This window comes from Dermacentor variabilis, unplaced genomic scaffold (assembly GCF_050947875.1).
Source record: "Dermacentor variabilis isolate Ectoservices unplaced genomic scaffold, ASM5094787v1 scaffold_13, whole genome shotgun sequence".
Lineage (NCBI taxonomy): Eukaryota > Metazoa > Arthropoda > Arachnida > Ixodida > Ixodidae > Dermacentor > Dermacentor variabilis.
Window position 1 is genome coordinate 35,102,377 of NW_027460291.1, and position 8,539 is coordinate 35,110,915.

The following is an 8,539-nucleotide window of genomic DNA, read 5'->3' on the forward strand; positions in this document are numbered from 1 at the left end:
AACCTGTGCCACTCTAGGGCCATGTAATTGAAGAATACACTAATGCAACATACACGTCATTGTGCTGTTTGTTCTTTCTATGTGCAAGAATACAGTGCGTGTTGATTAGCCACAAGATGAACGGTGTGTGTAATTCACAATGAAAAGACAAGAAACAGCAGGAGCCTAACGATGCTATCACCTATAGACTGTGCATATTACTGCAACATTCCCCGTTTCAAACGTTCCATGACATGCATGTTCGATACCACATATTCTTTAACAATGTAATATATCTGCATGTACTAATTTTCACACAGCTTAAGACCTTGCATAGCTCACTTCTGATGCAGCCATTTCATAGGCCAAATAATTGTACACTTTATCCTTTTGTGTTGTATGAAAACGGCATCCTCTACAGTCGGATATAACTTCAGAAGACAGGACAGGCCCCGCCCAGATGACCAAAGCGCAGCAGCCGATTGCCTCCACGTCTAAAGAAATAGTCCCTCTCCAACAAGCGGATATTAGTGCGTCCGGTGGCATGACGTCAGTCTAGAGTGCGTGCCCATTGGTGCAGGCTAGTGTTCACCTGCCTTTAAAGTGCAGATTCCGCGGCCTCCTAAAGTTGTATCCGACTATAGAATCACGTAATGCCTTGCACCAGTTGCATACACTTTAGCAACCTGATAGCACACAATGACCAGGAACATAAATCTACAAAGGCATCCAAGCAAAGCTGGCTGGCCACACTTCCATTATGAGGGGCTCTAAAAAGGTCTCGCCAAATATTCCCATGACGTGCTTGACAAAGAGGTGGTGTTTGGCACTTCTTTAGAATCAAAAACAGATTACAGTGAATGTTCTCTACCACGTCAAAACAAACTGAGCTTGGCTATCTGCACAGCATGTAATGGAAGCTTGTGTTTCACATAGGAAACAAACTGCTCTGTCCAGTACAATTTTGAGGCTGGTATGGCACCTATTATGTCAACACTGTCAATATACAAATAACACTTTTCACAGGCCATTGATTTTCACCATTATTTTTGTATGACGGTTTTTTCAATCAGTGCTTGTATTACATGAGCAGGTAGATTTGGAAGCAAAGCTTTGTTTTCAAACCTTCAGACTTCCATAATTGTGTGACAAGGCACTGGCATGTTGTCGAATAGCTCACACTTCCTCGGTCCTGCACCAAAGAAGCCTTATGCTCTATTTTAAGTTGGACTGCACAACAATTCGATGGCACACAAGTAAGAGTAACACACACAGCAGAGCGTTCTGCTGTGTGTATTTCTCTTTGTGTCCCGTCGAATTGTTGTGAAATTCAACTTCAAGCTTCTATACCAATACACCCAGTCTTCAACCTCACGAATGCTCTAGTTATTAGGCCACAATGGCGCACATCTTTGAAATGTCCCAACACAAATTAGCTCTAAAAAATCACAACTGTTAAATTTTGCAGCACAAGTGTACACACGTGCCATATTCTTTACCACTAAACTTACAGCAATCAAACTGGCAAGCATTAACCAGCCTTACTGCAGCCGTTACCATCATCATCACGACACCAATGGAAATACAGTGCCACGTTTTAGTAAAGGGAGTGCCGGAGGGAAAGGTGTGACAGCAAGGCTTGCAATAAAAATAGCCGTTACAAGACGTGTTCAATGCCAAAATATACTGCATGTCGCTCATCCTACTTTGGCATTGCGGCAAGCTTTTACTCGTTTGAGCATATCGCGTTTTGTGTAATCATGGCTCTAAAGCTGTACAAAAGGTCTATTTGCTCTGCAATTTTTATTTTTATCATGGCGGGTTAAAGACCCACTTTTCATTAGCATCTGCACCACATTTCTCCCGATATGTAATTTTTTCTTCATGGTTCATGACATCTTCCCGCACACTGAGTTCTGCAGAGCATTGGATCTGCATTGTTCTACTGCTTAAGAATTAGAGCGTCATTATGAGACGAAAATATATGATTTATCTATCCAGAATAACGCTGCCCCCCCCCCCAAAGAAAGAGAAATATACACTGAACCTCTGGCACATGCATCAACACAGAAAAGAGCAAACAATCTGAAGTATTTTCTTCATGCAAGCCAGATTCACACTAAGATTCTCAATGCATTTTCATTTCGGCACAAATGCATAGGCACAACCGGCTTGGCGCAACATCCACATCTCGCACTGCAACAAATTGTGCAATGCCTCGCTGATTCATAGGGCGGCCGATAGATGACGCATGACCAAAATTCAGCATTATACACACTAACTTCACCAATGAAGTAGCCCAAGTTCTTTCTGAGATTAGCATTCATAGGTTACTTCACACAACTTGTGATATCCATTTATCTATTTAAACTTAATTAAGCTCTTTCCCAAGAAAGTGAGCCATTTGGAAGGCACCCAGACATACAAGTAGAACAATCGGCAAAAAGTCAGCAACCAGCGAAAAAGTCAGTATCATAGGCAGTCGCATGCGAGGTGTCGGTAACACAAAATTTAAGTCGGCTACACAGAAGTGACAAATTTGGCAATAACGCGTGTCTAGACATTGCTTCAATGCTAATCACAGTAACGCTGACGTTGAAAGCGCCTTAATTCCTACGTACTTTCCGTCGACACACTCGACTACTTTAGTAATGTTCCCGCGAAGTAGGAAGCATTCTTTTATATATGCCTGCTCAGCCGCAGTCTTCGGGAAAGCTAGCCACCGCTTACGCACTGCCGCATCGATAAGCGCGTCAGACACATCTCTCACGCAGCGGCTAACAGTAGTTTGATGACGTCCAATGTAACGCTCGGCGCCGACGCTTCCCTGAAAACTCCCAGTCCCGTAGAAACGGAGGGCGCAGAGGACTTGCTCTACGACGGTGAGCGAATGAAGCCCGCCACGCTGTCTAGCTCGTCACACAGCCAGCGCACTGATGTCTTCGACAGGCGAAAATGACGCTGAAACTCCACGTCGGTCATGTAGGTGAACGGGTCCAGACGGTTATACTGACGCTTGCTGCCGCTGGATGCAATGGCACAGGCTGCTGCTGCCGCTGCCATGTTCCCCAGTTGAACTCGGAGGGGGTTTCGCGATGTACGAGTTTAGGACGAGTTCGCCTGTCAATGAAAACCAGAGGTCACGCCCCGCGCGAGGCATGTAACTCTTGTGCGCGCACCCACCACGGTTGGGCCACGCCCAACTCTCGGCAACAGCGATGCGGTGTCGAGCTGAGAGGCATCCACAATCTTGACCGCCGACATAAAACACGCGCAACGCACTGTCATCGGTGATGTACTGAGCACCACTATGAAAAACAAAGCGTTGGCTGTCGCTGGCGTATGCATACACCTTCTCGGGCCGAGATGGCCCCACAACGCTACTTCATCGCCTGCATTGTGGCGACGTCGCGCACAGTAAATAATTATCGGCACGTCACTGTAGCTGCTTGTAAGGCATCGATGCGCCGAGGGGGACGACGATGCTGAGGAGTGCGTATCGCAGCAGTCGTTTGAGATGGCTGCTCTGTCATCCTTGATGTATCGGAGCCACAGCGTCGTAAACACGATCAGCGTCCGAAAATCGCTCGCTCTTCTAGACCCAGTGCAATGGCATTTCTTCATCCCAAGCACTGCGCACTCAACTGTTCCAACACCTTTCTCCGTTCAAAGTCTCATTTCATAACTGCACACAAGAGCCCTCACCTGCCAAAATGCGATTGCTGCGGTGTCGTTACGATATCCATCTCCGATCGCTGCTGGCTCCAGCAGAGGTAATCCGCAAGCACCTTGAACTGCACACACACTCAAATACTGCGTACATGCGCTCAGAGGCACCTTCACTGAGCAAGCGATGACAAGCGATGAATTATTGTGTCGCTGGGAAGCACGCACTTCTTCGCAACGTATCGCAGAGGCTTCGGGTACAAAGAAAAACTGGTACATTTTCACTGAACTGCGTCACTATGGACCCTAAAATAACGTACCGCCATTTTGCAGCGACAGCCGTAGCTCCCGTATCTATGACTAATGTGTCATTTTTAGTTGGTAAAGCGGGCGCCTTAATCATAGAGTTAGTAAAACAATTCTAGAGGAAAAGCTGGGCCGGAGAAGTGGGAACCTCTAGGGCGCCGCCCTGTTGCTACTGGTCAATGTGGCCAGCGCAATTACTATTGAAAGAGCTGAAAACAAGTACAAGTCACCTTATGTTTTGTCATCTAAAACGCATACCTGATGGCTTTATGAAGGTGGTGCGTTAATATTAAGTTTACAGAAAGGGATCGCTAAGTCTGTGACTTACGTAAATCACGATGTACGCATTCATGCAATAAAGGATGACGCGAATTTCGGTTTCGAATCTGTTTTTTGGATGCGTAGTAGTTTCATACAGTTTAGGTTTGACATGCGATCGCGCGTCGGCATCGGACGCTATGGCACACTCGTGCCTTATGTGCCACCGAAGCCCCGAAGGCCTCTGGCATATACCTTCACATGTACGTAAACGAATGTATCTCCTTGTTGAGAATATCACGTGAGTAGGCAGCTCTTGTGGTGCATCACAATCGTTTGAGAAGCGTCACAGTAGAGCATTTTTCTACATGCGGAGCAGTGTTTTCATTTGCAGGTTTCTCTTCAGTAAGAAATTGCTGGACAGGCGGACCAGCGCACCGGAATTGTACTGGCGAAGCCACAAGCAACTCAAAGAATCTGTTTAATTGTTGCATTTTGAACAATCATGCTTCTACACAGGCCACAGCAGAAAAACAGCCTGATGCCGAGTATTTCTGTGCCACGAAGTAATCAAGAGGCGAGTGCCTAATGCGGACGAAATCAAGTGCATCGAGACTTAGAACGACAGAAAGCTGAGCTAGTTCGTGAGGATTCGCTATACAAAACAGAGGTCAGGCGTGCAGACAGGACACAAGAGTAGACAAGTGGGCGGCGCTCGTGTTGTTTGCTTGTAAATACTCTATAGTACTCTCTACTCTATATAATATTTTCCTGTCTGCACGCCTCACCTCCGTTTTGCATAACGAGGGTATAAACCCACATATTAATAGCTTAGGCGTTTTATTAACTGTGCAACATTTTCAACACTTCCTTGCATGCCATTTCATGTGGAATATCTTTTCTGGTCACAAATTTGTGCAGCGAATCTATTTGCATGATCGACTCCGGGCCTGTGGGACCGTTCACTTGCACTTGATGCTGAGTCTTTTACATGTATCCATAAACTGCAGATATGCACATCAGATCCCTGCGAGCATTTTCAAAATTCAATTATTTTAGACAACAGGCACCATATGCAATACTGACATAATCTCAAGTACCACTAAGCAGCTGGGACATATTTTTGTTGACCATACTCGCAGGTAAAATATGCAGATCATGTGGACAGCTCCAGCTCATTTTCCTCAAATCAGTGTGTACAAGGGGTATGCAAAAATAATTTTTTTCTCGCGCACCGATTATTCTGCTGTATAAGCAAGAGAACCCACCACGTTAGTGTAACGTATCTTGTGCATCACACTAATACGTGCTTTAATTTACCAAGTGAGATGAGTTACTTTTATGGCTCATTCAGTCATATCACACTGCAAGCTGCATTCATCAATCTTCAATTGGATTTTGCAAATGTTTAATGAAACATGTTTCCCTTTTATGCAGATATGCAATGGCAAGCCCTTCCGTGTGTACCAAAGGTAAAATTTAAGCTCTCAATTAAAGAAGACATTTCTAGTCAGAAACAACAAGCAAATATGGTGAATGCAGAGTATCAGAAGCCCAAGGTACAGAAATTATGAGAAGTGTCGAACGATTTTAAGGAAAGAGTCATATTTGAAAATGCAAGACTCTTTAGTGGAGGTCAAGCAAGTCAATATAGGTAGAATACTCTGCAAAATTATGCGCGTGAAGGGATGTCAAACAATGGGTCAGGAAATGCGTTGTTTTTCCGCAAAAAAAAAGCTGATTGCTATTGCATAAGTCACTTTAGTATCATGGGACTGCTGCTTGATAAATTCAGAAATAAACCAAAAAACAAGACACGCCGAAATAAAAAAAAAACAATTTAATGATGCTTTCTCCACACTGGAATAAATAAAAACAAACACATCACATCTAATGTGGACATATCAGACGCCTTGTGAAACACTAAAGGAAAAATTCAGTTTCGATCTATGGCACTTGCCGCATAGATGTAGGGGGCCTTGCACTAATAGTGGTAGTTACCACTGCATTTAGAAATTGAAAGCATTCATGCAGACAAGGATGATTCTATATATTTTTGGCTACGACTTCAAATGCCTCCACCAAGTGTTACAATGCTGCACGCAGCCATACTAAGGATCTCGCAGCAACACCTGCAGGTAAAAAGCAGAAGCAGTCAGAGTGCTGGTGTGTACTGGACACTATGTTTGAAAACTTTTAGGTAAGGAGAGTGCAAGAAGCAGACATAACAGCTGCATTTATTTTCACAATTCCTCATTTAAATGGCCTTTTCTTTTTGCTTAGACAATGCCTACGCCTAGCCACAGCAGATCCCTCACACAGACTCCGCAAGCCAAGAGATCGGGGAGGCAAATGCAGGTAAGAGGCAAGAAGCAATAGCACTGGTATCGACAATCATCTAATTTCTTTCTTTTTCTTTCGTTTAGGCAGCCAGCACACCTCGAACAGCCACCTTGACGGCGGGTGTGTCAGCCTAGACGCCAAGGAAACATTTGAGGGAAAGCGACAGGCAATGTGAAAAGCCACATCTCCATGTAAACGATACTCTTTCTCTCGGATGACTCCTACGCCTCGCCACGCTAGCACACTTGTGCACAAAGATGCCGCGGAGGCACGTGCAGGTCAGAGGCAAGAAGCAGTGGCACTGGTGTCGACATTCACCCAATTTCTTTTTCTTACACTGAGGCAGCCAACATACCTCGAACAGCCAGCCACCTTGACTGCAGGTGTGTCAGTAGATTCCTGCTGTACATATGCTCATAATAAACTTCAGTAAACTTGAACTTGATAATAAACTTGAAGGCAAATGGGACATTGATGCATTGTTTTTTTGAACATTTATTGTACACATACAATATATGTTATACTTTGCAGTGCTACAGAGCGTATTTTGAAGCTTCCCCCTATATTTCGCACCTTTAATTACTTATGTGTTGTGTGGCCCTCAATGCAGTTCGTGTTGTAGCAGCTGGTTTGTCTGTGTACCGCACATTGGCTTAAGCTCGTGATATCCACATACTTCTCTCACATATACAAAATAAAGTTCTATGTAGTCCTCAGTGTTACAACAAACAATGAAAGTAAACAACCCGATCGTGGAATTGTGTTTATTACAGTGGTTCCTATGACAGTTACTGACAAGTTGACAACTTGAACTGGTGAATCCGTCGATAGCCTCCTCTATTTTTCAAAACTAAAGGAGGCTATGATCCGTCAGGGCAAGGAATTGTATGTATACATAATAAAATGGGGGGGGGGGGGGTGTATGTGTGTGTTTGTAGTGGAGGGTATAGGATTAGGGCGGTACGAAAAAATGTACCAACACCGTCCTCTAGACCCATTCCGTTAAGGTACCGTAACAAAGCCTATTATGCATAAAGTTTACACAACCAACTCTGATATTACTACACACGCCAGGCTACACGAGCTACATTTGCCATGACACATTTGCGACTGCACCAGATGCCCTCCATTTTATTCTCGTTAATCGTGCTCACTGCACCGAGGCAAAAGAAAGATCATGGGCGCAGGTGCCTTTAAAGTATCTCGACCTTGCGAGGCACTGCTGCGCTTGCCAGGGGAGCTGTCTGTACGAACACTCCCTGGCACACACCTGCCTCGGCGGCCCCAACGTACGTACTGTTCTGCTTCGTGCTTTGATTCCGCCTATGTCCCTTGGGTGCCCTTGAGTTCCTGCGCCGCCTGCTTTATGATAATCCCAGGTGCTCTCCTGAGACTTCCGTTTGTCGGTTACACGTGCCCTACAGCTCGATCAGTACTTATAATAATAAAAAAACCCGATCTATCGTCCCGACGATAGATCGCGAAAGCGGCTTTTGCAACATTCCGCGCCCGTGCGAAGAGAATTACGGAACGCCAACGAAGAATTTGACCACAGCTTCGAGCTCGTAATCTCGTCGAGCGACACTCCTGCAACAGGCGTGACCGCTGAAAACCGCATACCGCCGGAAACTTCAACAGGATCATCCTTCGGTTGCATAACTGCCACCTCTACGGCCAACATGGACCACACCCACACCGTCCCGCAACATAGAATAAAGAACCAACTTATAAAGCCCAAACACACGGCTGCAGGCACACATCACGACACTACAAGCGAGACGCCATGCTGCTACGCTGCTACGGTGGCCGGATTAAAACTGACTACTGTCACCAAGTCTAGCAAGCGTCTCAGGAGCTGGCAACCTCGGCAAGTAGCAACATGGCGGCGCTCTTGCGGCTCCCAATTTCTACGCATGTGCCCTATGGGTAGCTTGTCCTCTAGAGTCAGTACAGTAACTCTATGCGGAAAAGTTGGAACATCTAGGGC